Source organism: Micropterus dolomieu, linkage group LG12 (assembly GCF_021292245.1).
Source record: "Micropterus dolomieu isolate WLL.071019.BEF.003 ecotype Adirondacks linkage group LG12, ASM2129224v1, whole genome shotgun sequence".
Lineage (NCBI taxonomy): Eukaryota > Metazoa > Chordata > Actinopteri > Centrarchiformes > Centrarchidae > Micropterus > Micropterus dolomieu.
In genome coordinates this window covers 9480566-9490359 of record NC_060161.1, presented here as the reverse complement: position 1 = coordinate 9490359, position 9794 = coordinate 9480566, and positions in this window count along the sequence as shown.

Genomic DNA, 9794 nt, shown 5'->3' with positions numbered 1-9794 from the left:
ACTTGTAGTTTATTCAGTTGTTGTCGGGGCAGGTGTCGTTGCTTCGGTTGTTGGAGAAGATGTCATTATTGCTTCAGTTGTTGTCAGGGCAGGAGTGGTTGTTGCTTCAGCTGTTGGAGCAGGTGTCATTGTTGCTTGAGTTGTTTGAGCAGGTGTCGTTGTTGCTTCAGTTATTGTCGGGGCAGATGTCATTGTTTCTGCAGTTGTTGGAGTAGGTGTCGTTGGCGTAGCTGTTGGTGCAGGTGTTGTTGCTTCAATTGTTGATGCAGTTGTTGTGGAAATAGTTGTTGTTGTTGTTCCCGCAGTTGGCGGAGCAGGTGTTGTTGCCTCAGTTGGTGGAGCAGGTGTCGTTGTTGCTTCAGTTGTTGTCAGGGCAGGAGTTGTTGCTTCAGTTGTTGTCGGGGCAGTTGTCGTCATTGCTTCAGTTGTTGTCGGGGCAGGTGTCGTCGTTGATGCTGTTGTTGTCAGGACACTTGTTGTTCCCTGAGTTGTTGGAGATGTCGATGTTGCTTCAGTTGTGGTGACAGTTGTCGTTGTTGAGACAGGTGCTGTGGCTTCAGTTGCTTCAGTTGTCGTGGGGACAGTTGTTGCTTCAGTTGTTGTCGGGGCAAGTATCGTTGTTGGGGCAGGTGCTGTGGCTTCAGTTGTTGTGGGGACAGTTGTTGTTGCTTCAGTAGTTGTCGGGGCCGGTGTCGTTGTTGAAGCAGTTGTTAGAGTAGGTGTCGTTGCTTCAGTTGTTGTTGGGACAGTTGTCGTTGTTGGAGCAGGTGTCGTTGTTGATTCAATTGTTGGGGAAGATGTCGTTGTTGCTTCAGTTGTTGTCGCGGCAGGTGTCGTTGTTGAAGCAGTTGTTGGAGTAGGTGTCGTTGCTTCAGTTGTTGTGGGGACAGTTGTCGTTGTTGGAGCAGGTGTTGTTGCTTCAGTTGTTGTCGGGGCAAGTGTCGTTGCTTCGGTTGTTGGAGAAGATGTCATTATTGCTTCAGTTGTTGTCAGGGCAGGTGTCGTTGTTGCTTCAGGTGTTGGAGCAGGTGTCGTTGTTGCTTCAGAGTTTGTCGGGGCAGATGTTGCTGTTCCTGCAGTTGTTGGAGCAGGTGTCGTTGCCTCAGTTGGTGGAACATGTGTCATTGTTGCTTCAGTTGTCGTCGGGACTGTTGTCGTTGTTGGAGCAGGTGTTGTTGCTTCAGTTGTTGTCGGGGCAAGGGTAGTTGCTTCGGTTGTTGGAGAAGATGTCATTATTGCTTCAGTTGTTGTCAGAGTAGGTGTCGTTGTTACTTCAGGGGTTGGAGCGGGTGTCGTTGTTGCTTCAGTTGTTTGAGCAGGTGTCGTTGTTGAAGCAGTTGTTGGAGTAGGTGTCGTTGCTTCAGTTGTTGTGGGGACAGTTGTCGTTGTTGGAGCAGGTGTTGTTGCTTCAGTTGTTGTCGGGGCAAGTGTCGTTGCTTCGGTTGTTGGAGAAGATGTCATTATTGCTTCAGTTGTTGTCAGGGCAGGTGTGGTTGTTGCTTCAGGTGTTGGAGCAGGGGTCGTTGTTGCTTCAGAGTTTGTCGGGGCAGATGTTGCTGTTCCTGCAGTTGTTGGAGCAGGTGTCGTTGCCTCAGTTGGTGGAACATGTGTCGTTGTTGCTTCAGTTGTCGTTGGGACTGTTGTCGTTGTTGGAGCAGGTGTTGTTGCTTCAGTTGTTGTCGGGGCAAGTGTAGTTGCTTCGGTTGTTGGAGAAGATGTCATTATTGCTTCAGTTGTTGTCAGAGTAGGTGTCGTTGTTACTTCAGGGGTTGGAGCAGGTGTCGTTGTTGCTTTAGTTGTTTGAGCAGGTGTCGTTGTTGCTTCAGTTGTTGTCGGGGCAGTTGTCGTCATTGCTTCAGTTGTTGTCGGGGCAGGTGTCGTTGTTGATGCTGTTGTTGTCGGGACAGTTGTTGTTCCCTGAGTTGTTGGAGATGTCGTTGTTGCTTCAGTTGTTGTGGTGACAGTTGTCGTTGTTAGAGCAGGTGCTGTGGTTTCAGTTGTTGATGCAGTTGTTGTGGGAACAGTTGTCGTTGTTGGAGCAGGTGTTGCTTCAGTTGTTGTCGGGGCAGGTGTCGTTGTTTCGGTTGTTGGAGAAGATGTTGTTGTTGCTTCAGTTGTCGGGGCAGGTGTGGTTGTTGCCTCAGGTGTAGGAGCAGGTGTCGTTGTTGCTTCAGTTGTTGTCGGGGCAGATGTCGTTGCTTCAGCAGTTGTTGTGGAGATAGTTGTTGTTGTTCCCTCAGTTGTTGGAGAATGTGTCGTTGTTGACGGGGCTGGTGTCGTTGCTTCAGTTGGTGGAGCAGGTGTCGTTGTTGCTTCAGTTGTTGACGGGGCAGTTGTTGTCATTGCTTCAGTTGTTGTTGGGGCAGGTGTCGTTGTTAATGCTGTTGTTGTCAGGACAGTTATTGTTTCCTCAGTTGTTGAAACAGGTGTCGTTGTTCGCTCAGTTGTTTGAGATGTCGTTACTTCAGTTGTTGTCCGGGCAGGTGTAGTTATTGCCTCAGGCATTGGAGTAGGTGTCGTTGCTTCAGTTGTTGATGCAGTTGTTGTGGGAACTGTTGTCTTTGCCTCAGTTGTTGGAGCAGGTGTCGTTGTTGCTTGAGTTGTTGTTGGGGCAGGTATCGTTGTTGTTTCGGTTGTTTGAGCAGGTAGATCAGGAAATGTGGTGTCATTTACTTTGATTGAGCTCCTTTCAATGTCGAAGCCAGTGACATTTAAACTATCACTGATCAAAACACTCCTAATCTCAGTATTATTAGGAACAGATGTGCTTGCAAAGAGAAGGTTCATATCATTGATGACTGATCCACTTCTGCAGATGGAGAAACATAAAATACTTTAGAAATATCAGATTTTGGCCAATTTGTAAATTGTAACACTGTAATTCTTAACAAATTACCTGAATAACACCACATCCAAGGAACTGAAGGAGGAAGGGAATGCCTTTTGGAACACAGGTTCAAGCTGCAGAAACAGAAAACAAATTGTACTTTAACACATTTCACATATATGTTTGCCTAAGTTGTACAGTGAGCTGGAGGTGTAGTTTAGTTATCTTCGCTCTTTCTTTCATATAATAATTATTTTTATTTTTCTGCAGCAGCATAAAAATGCAAATATTCTAGTTTGTCATTATATTTAACCCGTGATATCTCTTTCACAGAATTTCTAGCAAGAGGAAAAATTTATGTTTCCTTATTTTACAGTTTTTTCTTTTTTTCTGTACTTTCTGTAGTGCAGAGAACTGTGTCCATGTGACAGACAGGAGGAAAATAATGATGAGAACCACTACAGGATTCAAAAAAGAATAGATGATGACCTATTCATTTTTTTGCAGTAACATTAAGTGTCTTCATGTGTATTTCTGGGCAGTGTGCACATTTTTTCAACTGAAATTCCATTCCTTACATTGTGGGGAATTTCTACCTGCGGAATTGACCAGGACCATCCATGAATCAAGTTTTAATAAAATATTTACTTATAAACAAGACTATGGGGAACAATAGAGTAAGTAAATTATACTATTTTTGTAAATACTGGTTACTTACTGGAAAACAAACATTTGGAAAAATATACAAACCTAGATATTTACAAAAATAAATTCTAAAGTAAAAAGAGTATTAGCTGTAATTAAAATGTCACCATAACATTTCAGTTCTCTGAATGGGGGCTTGAGCTCTCTGATGAAAAAGTTCAGTAATTGTAACAGGAGATTTTATTCTAAGAGTTTGACTTACCTGTGTCTTTATCATTGAAACTCGATCTCTAAATGCTGCAGATGATTGATTGCTCAAGTCACTTGTAAATGTGCTTTGAACAGATCTGAAAGTCACTGCTGTTGTAATGAGTGCTACAGTTATAGGTGTGGTAGTTGTAGATGTGTTACTAGTAGTTGTAGATGTGGTAGTGGTAGTTGTCGCCTCAGTTGTTGCAGTAGGTGTCATTGCTTCAGTTGTTGTGGGGACAGTTGTCGTTGTTGGAGCAGGTGTCGTTGTTGCTTCAGTTGTTGTCGTGGCAGGTGTCGTCATTGAAGCAGTTGTTGGAGCAGGTGTCGTTGTTTCTGCAGTTGTTGGTGTCATTGCTTCAATTGTTGGAGATGTCATTGTTGCTTCAGTTGTTGTCGTGGTTGGTGTCATTGTTGCCTCAGTTGTTGTCGTGACAGGTGTCGTTGGAGATGTCATTGTTTCTTCAGTTGTTGTCGGCGTTGGTGTCATTGTTCCCTCAGTTGCTGGAGATGTCGTTGTTGCTTCAGTTGTTGTCATGGCAGGCGTGGTTGTTGCCTCAGGCGTTGGAGTAGGTGTCGTGGCTTCAGTTGTTGTGGGGACAGTTGTCGTTGTTGGAGCAAGTGTTGTTGCTTCAGTTGTTGATGCAGTTGTTGTGGGAACAGTTGCTTCCGTTGTTGTCGGGGCGGGTGTCGTTTCTTCGGTTGTTGGAGAAGATGTCGTTATTGCTTCAGTTGTTGTCAGGGCAGGTGTGATTGTTGCTTCAGGTGTTGGAGCAGGTATCGTTGTTGCTTGAGTTGTTTGAGCAGGTGTCGTTGTTGCTTCAGTTGTTGTCGGGGCAGATGTCGTTGCTTCAGTTGTTGGAGATGTCATTGTTGCTTCAGTTGTTGTCGTGGCAGGTGTCGTTGGAGATGTCATTGGTGCTTCAGTTGTTGTCGGGGTTGGTGTCATTGTTGCCTCAGTTGTTAAAGCAGGTGTCGTTGTTTCTGCAGTTGTTGGAGCAGGTGTCATTACTTCAATTGTTGGAGATGTCATTGTTGCTTCAGTTGTTATTGGGATTGGTGTCATTGTTCCCTCAGTTGCTGGAGATGTCGTTGTTGCTTCAGTTGTTGTCACGGCAGGCGTGGTTGTTGCCTCAGGCGTTGGAGTAGGTGTCGTGGCTTCAGTTGTTGTGGGAACAGTTGTCATAGCTTCAGTTGTTGTCGGGGCGGGTGTCGTTTCTTCGGTTGTGGGAGAAGGTGTCGTTGCTTCAGTTGTTGTCGGGGCAGTTCTCCTCATTGCTTCAGTTGTTGTTGGGGCAGGTGTCGTTGGCATAGCTGTTGGAGCAGGTGTTGTTCCCTCAGTTGTTGGAGAATGTGTCGTTGTTGTCTGGGCTGGTGTCATTGGCGCAGTTGTTGGAGCAGGTGTCGTTGCCTCAGTTGTTGTCGGGGCAGTTGTCGTTGATGCTGTTGTTGTCGGTACAGTTGTTGTTCCTTCAGTTGTTGAAGAAGGTGTCGTTGTTCCCTCAGTTGTTGGAGATGTCGTTGTTGCTTCAGTTGTGGTCCGGGCAGGTGTGGTTGTTGCCTCAGTTGTTGGAACAGTTGTTGTTGCCTCAGTTGTTGGAACCGGTGTCTTTGTTGCCTCAGTTGTTGGAGTAGTTGTCGTTGCTTCAGTTGCTGTCGGGGTTGGTGTCGTTGTTGCCTCAGTTGTTGGACCAGGTGTCGTTGTTGGCTCAGTTGTTGGACCAGGTGTTGTTGCTTCAGTTGTTGTCGGCGCAGGTGTCGTTGTTGGCGCAGTTGTCGGTGCAGGTGTCGTTGTTGGTCTAGTTGTTGTTGTTGGAGCTGGTGTTGTTGTTGCTTCAGTTGATGTAGGGGTTGGTGTCATTGTTGCCTCAGTTGTTGAAGAAGGTGTCGTTATTCCCTCAGTTGTTGGAGATGTCGTTGTTGAATCAGTTGTTGTCCCGGCAGGTGTGGTTGTTGGTGTTGGAACAGGTGATGTTGTTGCCTCAGTTGTTGGAGTAGTTGTCGTTGCTTCAGTTGCTGTCGGGGTTGGTGTCGTTGTTGCCTCAGTTGTTGGACCAGGTGTCGTTGTTGGCTCAGTTGTTGGACCAGGTGTTGTTGCTTCAGTTGTTGTCGGCGCAGGTGTCGTTGTTGGCGCAGTTGTCGGTGCAGGTGTCGTTGTTGGTCTAGTTGTTGTTGTTGGAGCTGGTGTTGTTGTTGCTTCAGTTGATGTAGGGGTTGGTGTCATTGTTGCCTCAGTTGTTGAAGAAGGTGTCGTTATTCCCTCAGTTGTTGGAGATGTCGTTGTTGAATCAGTTGTTGTCCCGGCAGGTGTGGTTGTTGGTGTTGGAAAAGGTGTTGTTGTTGTTGTGGGAACAGTTGTTGGAGCAGGTGTCGTTGTTGGCGCAGTTGTTGGAGCAGGTGTAGTTGCTTCAGTTAATGTCGGCGCGGGTGTCGTTGTTGGTGCAGTTGTCGTTGTTGGAGGTGGTGTCGTTGGCGCAGTTGTTCGAGCGGGTGTCATTGCCTCAGTTGTTGGAGCAGGTGTTGTTGTTGCTTCAGTTGTTGTTGGGGCAGGTGTCGTTGCTTCAGTTGTTGACGGGGCAGTTGTTGTCATTGCTTCAGTTGTTGTTGGGGCAGGTGTCGTTGTTAATGCTGTTGTTGTCAGGACAGTTGTTGTTTCCTCAGTTGTTGAAACAGGTGTCGTTGTTCCCTCAGTTGTTGGAGATGTTGTTGCTTCAGTTGTGGTCCGGGCAGGTGTGGTTGTTGCTGCAGTTGTTGGAGAAGATGTCATTGTTGTTTCAGTTGTTGTCGCAGGTGTCGTTTTTGTCACTGTTGTTGCTGCAGTTCTTGTTGTTTTTGAAGAAGTTGTTGTTGGAGCACGTGTTGTTGCTTTTGACACTGTTGTTGCTGCAGTTCTTCTTGTTGTTTTTGGAGAAGTTGTTGTTCTAGAACGTGTTGTTTTTACAGTTGTCGGAGCACGTGTGGTTGTTTTTGACACTGTTGTTGCTGCAGTTCTTCTTGTTGTTTTTGAAGAAGTTGTTGGAGCACGTGTGGTTGTTTTTGACACTGTTGTTCCTGCAGTTCTTCTTGTTGTTTTTGAAGAAGTTGTTGGAGCACGCGTTGTTGTTTTTGCAGTTGTTGTCGGAGCACGTGTTGTTGGAGCAGGTGTCGTTGCTTCAGTTGTTGTCTGGGCAGGTGTCATTGTGTCAGTTGTTGGAGCAGGTGTCGTTGTTGCCTCAGTTGTTGGAGCAGTTGTTGAAGCAAGTAGATCCGAATATAGGGTCCCATTCACGTTGATTGAGCTCCTTTCAATGTCGAAGCCAGTGACATTTAAACTATCACTGATCAAAACCCTCCCAATCTGAACATTATTAGGAACAGATGTGCTTGCAAAGAGAAGGTTCACATCATTGATGACTGATCCACTTCTGCAGATGGAGAAACATGAAATATTTTAGAAATATCAGATTTTGGCCAATTTTTAAATTGTAACACTGTAATTCTTAACAAATTACCTGAATAACACCACATCCAAGGAACTGAAGGAGGAAGGGAATGCCTTTTGGAACACAGGTTCAAGCTACAGAAACAGAAAACAAATCGTACTTAAACACATTTCACATATATGTTTGCCTAAGTTGTACAGTGAGCTGGAGGTGTAGTTTAGTTATCTTCGCTCTTTCTTTCATATAATAATTATTATTATTATTCTGCAGCAGCATAAAAATGCAAATATTCTACAGATGCTGATGCACTCACATGAAGTTGCGTTGTAGAGACTTTTGCACACATTTTTACTCACGCAAACCTTTAGTAAATCAGGCCCTATATGTTTTATCAGATACAGTACAAATTTTGAAGTTAAGCATGCCTTAATGCTTATTTTTTAAGGTTACTAAGGTTATTGATACTTTAATAAACCTAGTTATAATGATAACATTGGAAACACTTTATAATAAAGCCCGCGATTTACAATCTAATTCTGTTGTATGAATCAACTTTTAATTAGGTATTTACTTATAAACAAGACTATAGGACTAGGACTATAGAACAATGAGTAAGTAAATTATACTATTTTTGTAAATACTGGTTACTTACTGGAAAACAAACATTTGGAAAAATATACAAACCTAGAAATTTACAAAAATAAATTCTAAAGTAAAAAGAGTATTAGCTGTAATTAAAATGTCACCATAACATTTCAGTTCTCTGAATGGGGGCTTGAGCTCTCTGATGAAAAAGTTCAGTAATTGTACCAGGAGATTTTATTCTAAGAGTTTGACTTACCTGTGTCTTTATCATTGAAACTCGATCTCTAAATGCTGCAGATGATTGATTGCTCAAGTCACTTGTAAATGTGCTTTGAACAGATCTGAAAGTCACTGCTGTTGTAATGAGTGCTACAGTCGCCTCAGTTGTTGGAGTAGGTGTCATTGCTTCAGTTGTTGTGGGGACAGTTGTCGTTGTTGGAGCAGGTGTCGTTTTTGCCTCAGTTGTTGTCGTGGAAGGTGTCATTGTTGAAGCAGTTGTTGGAGCAGGTGTCGTTGCTTCAGTTGTTGTCGTGGTTGGTGTCATTGTTGCCTCAGTTGTTGTCGTGGCAGGTGTCGTTGGAGATGTCATTGTTGCTTCAGTTGTTGTCGGGGTTGGTGTCATTGTTGCTTCAGTTGTTATCGGGATTGGTGTCATTGTTCCCTCAGTTGTTGGAGATGTCGTTGTTGCTTCAGTTGTTGTCATGGCAGGCGTGGTTGTTGCCTCAGGCGTTGGAGTAGGTGTCGTGGCTTCAGTTGTTGTGGGGACAGTTGTCGTTGTTGGAGCAAGTGTTGTTGCTTCAGTTGTTGATGCAGTTGTTGTGGGAACAGTTGCTTCCGTTGTTGTCGGGGCGGGTGTCGTTTCTTCGGTTGTTGGAGAAGATGTCGTTATTGCTTCAGTTGTTGTCAGGGCAGGTGTGATTGTTGCTTCAGGTGTTGGAGCAGGTGTCGTTGTTGCTTCAGTTGTTTGAGCAGGTGTCGTTGTTGCTTCAGTTGTTGTCGGGGGAGATGTAGTTGCTTCAGTTGTTGTCGGGGCAGCTGTCCTCATTGCTTCAGTTGTTGGGGCAGGTGTCGTTGGCGTAGCTGTTGGAGCAGGTGTTGTTGCTTCAGTTGTTGACGCAGTTGTTGTGGAGATAGTTGTTGTTCCCTCAGTTGTTGGAGAATGTGTCGTTGTTGTCTGGGCTGGTGTCATTGGCGCAGTTGTTTGAGCAGGTGTCGTTGCCTCAGTTGGTGGAGAAGGTGTCGTTGTTGCTTCAGTTGTTGTCGGGGCAGTTGTCGTTGATGCTGTTGTTGTCGGTACAGTTGTTGTTTCCTCAGTTGTTGAAGAAGGTGTCGTTGTTCCCTCAGTTGTTGGAGATGTCGTTGTTGCTTCTTCATTTGTTGGAGATGCCGTTGTTGCTTCATTTGTTGTCGGCGCAGGTGTCGTTGTTGGTGTAGTTGTTGTTGTTGGAGCAGGTGTTGTTGTTGCTTCAGTTGATGTAGGGGTTGGTGTCATTGTTGCCTCAGTTGTTGAAGAAGGTGTCGTTATTCCCTCAGTTGTTGGAGATGTCGTTGTTGAATCAGTTGTTGTCCCGGCAGGTGTGGTTGTTGGTGTTGGAACAGGTGATGTTGTTGCCTCAGTTGTTGGAGTAGTTGTCGTTGCTTCAGTTGCTGTCGGGGTTGGTGTCGTTGTTGCCTCAGTTGTTGGACCAGGTGTCGTTGTTGGCTCAGTTGTTGGACCAGGTGTTGTTGCTTCAGTTGTTGTCGGCGCAGGTGTCGTTGTTGGCGCAGTTGTCGGTGCAGGTGTCGTTGTTGGTCTAGTTGTTGTTGTTGGAGCTGGTGTTGTTGTTGCTTCAGTTGATGTAGGGGTTGGTGTCATTGTTGCCTCAGTTGTTGAAGAAGGTGTCGTTATTCCCTCAGTTGTTGGAGATGTCGTTGTTGAATCAGTTGTTGTCCCGGCAGGTGTGGTTGTTGGTGTTGGAACAGGTGATGTTGTTGCCTCAGTTGTTGGAGTAGTTGTCGTTGCTTCAGTTGCTGTCGGGGTTGGTGTCGTTGTTGCCTCAGTTGTTGGACCAGGTGTCGTTGTTGGC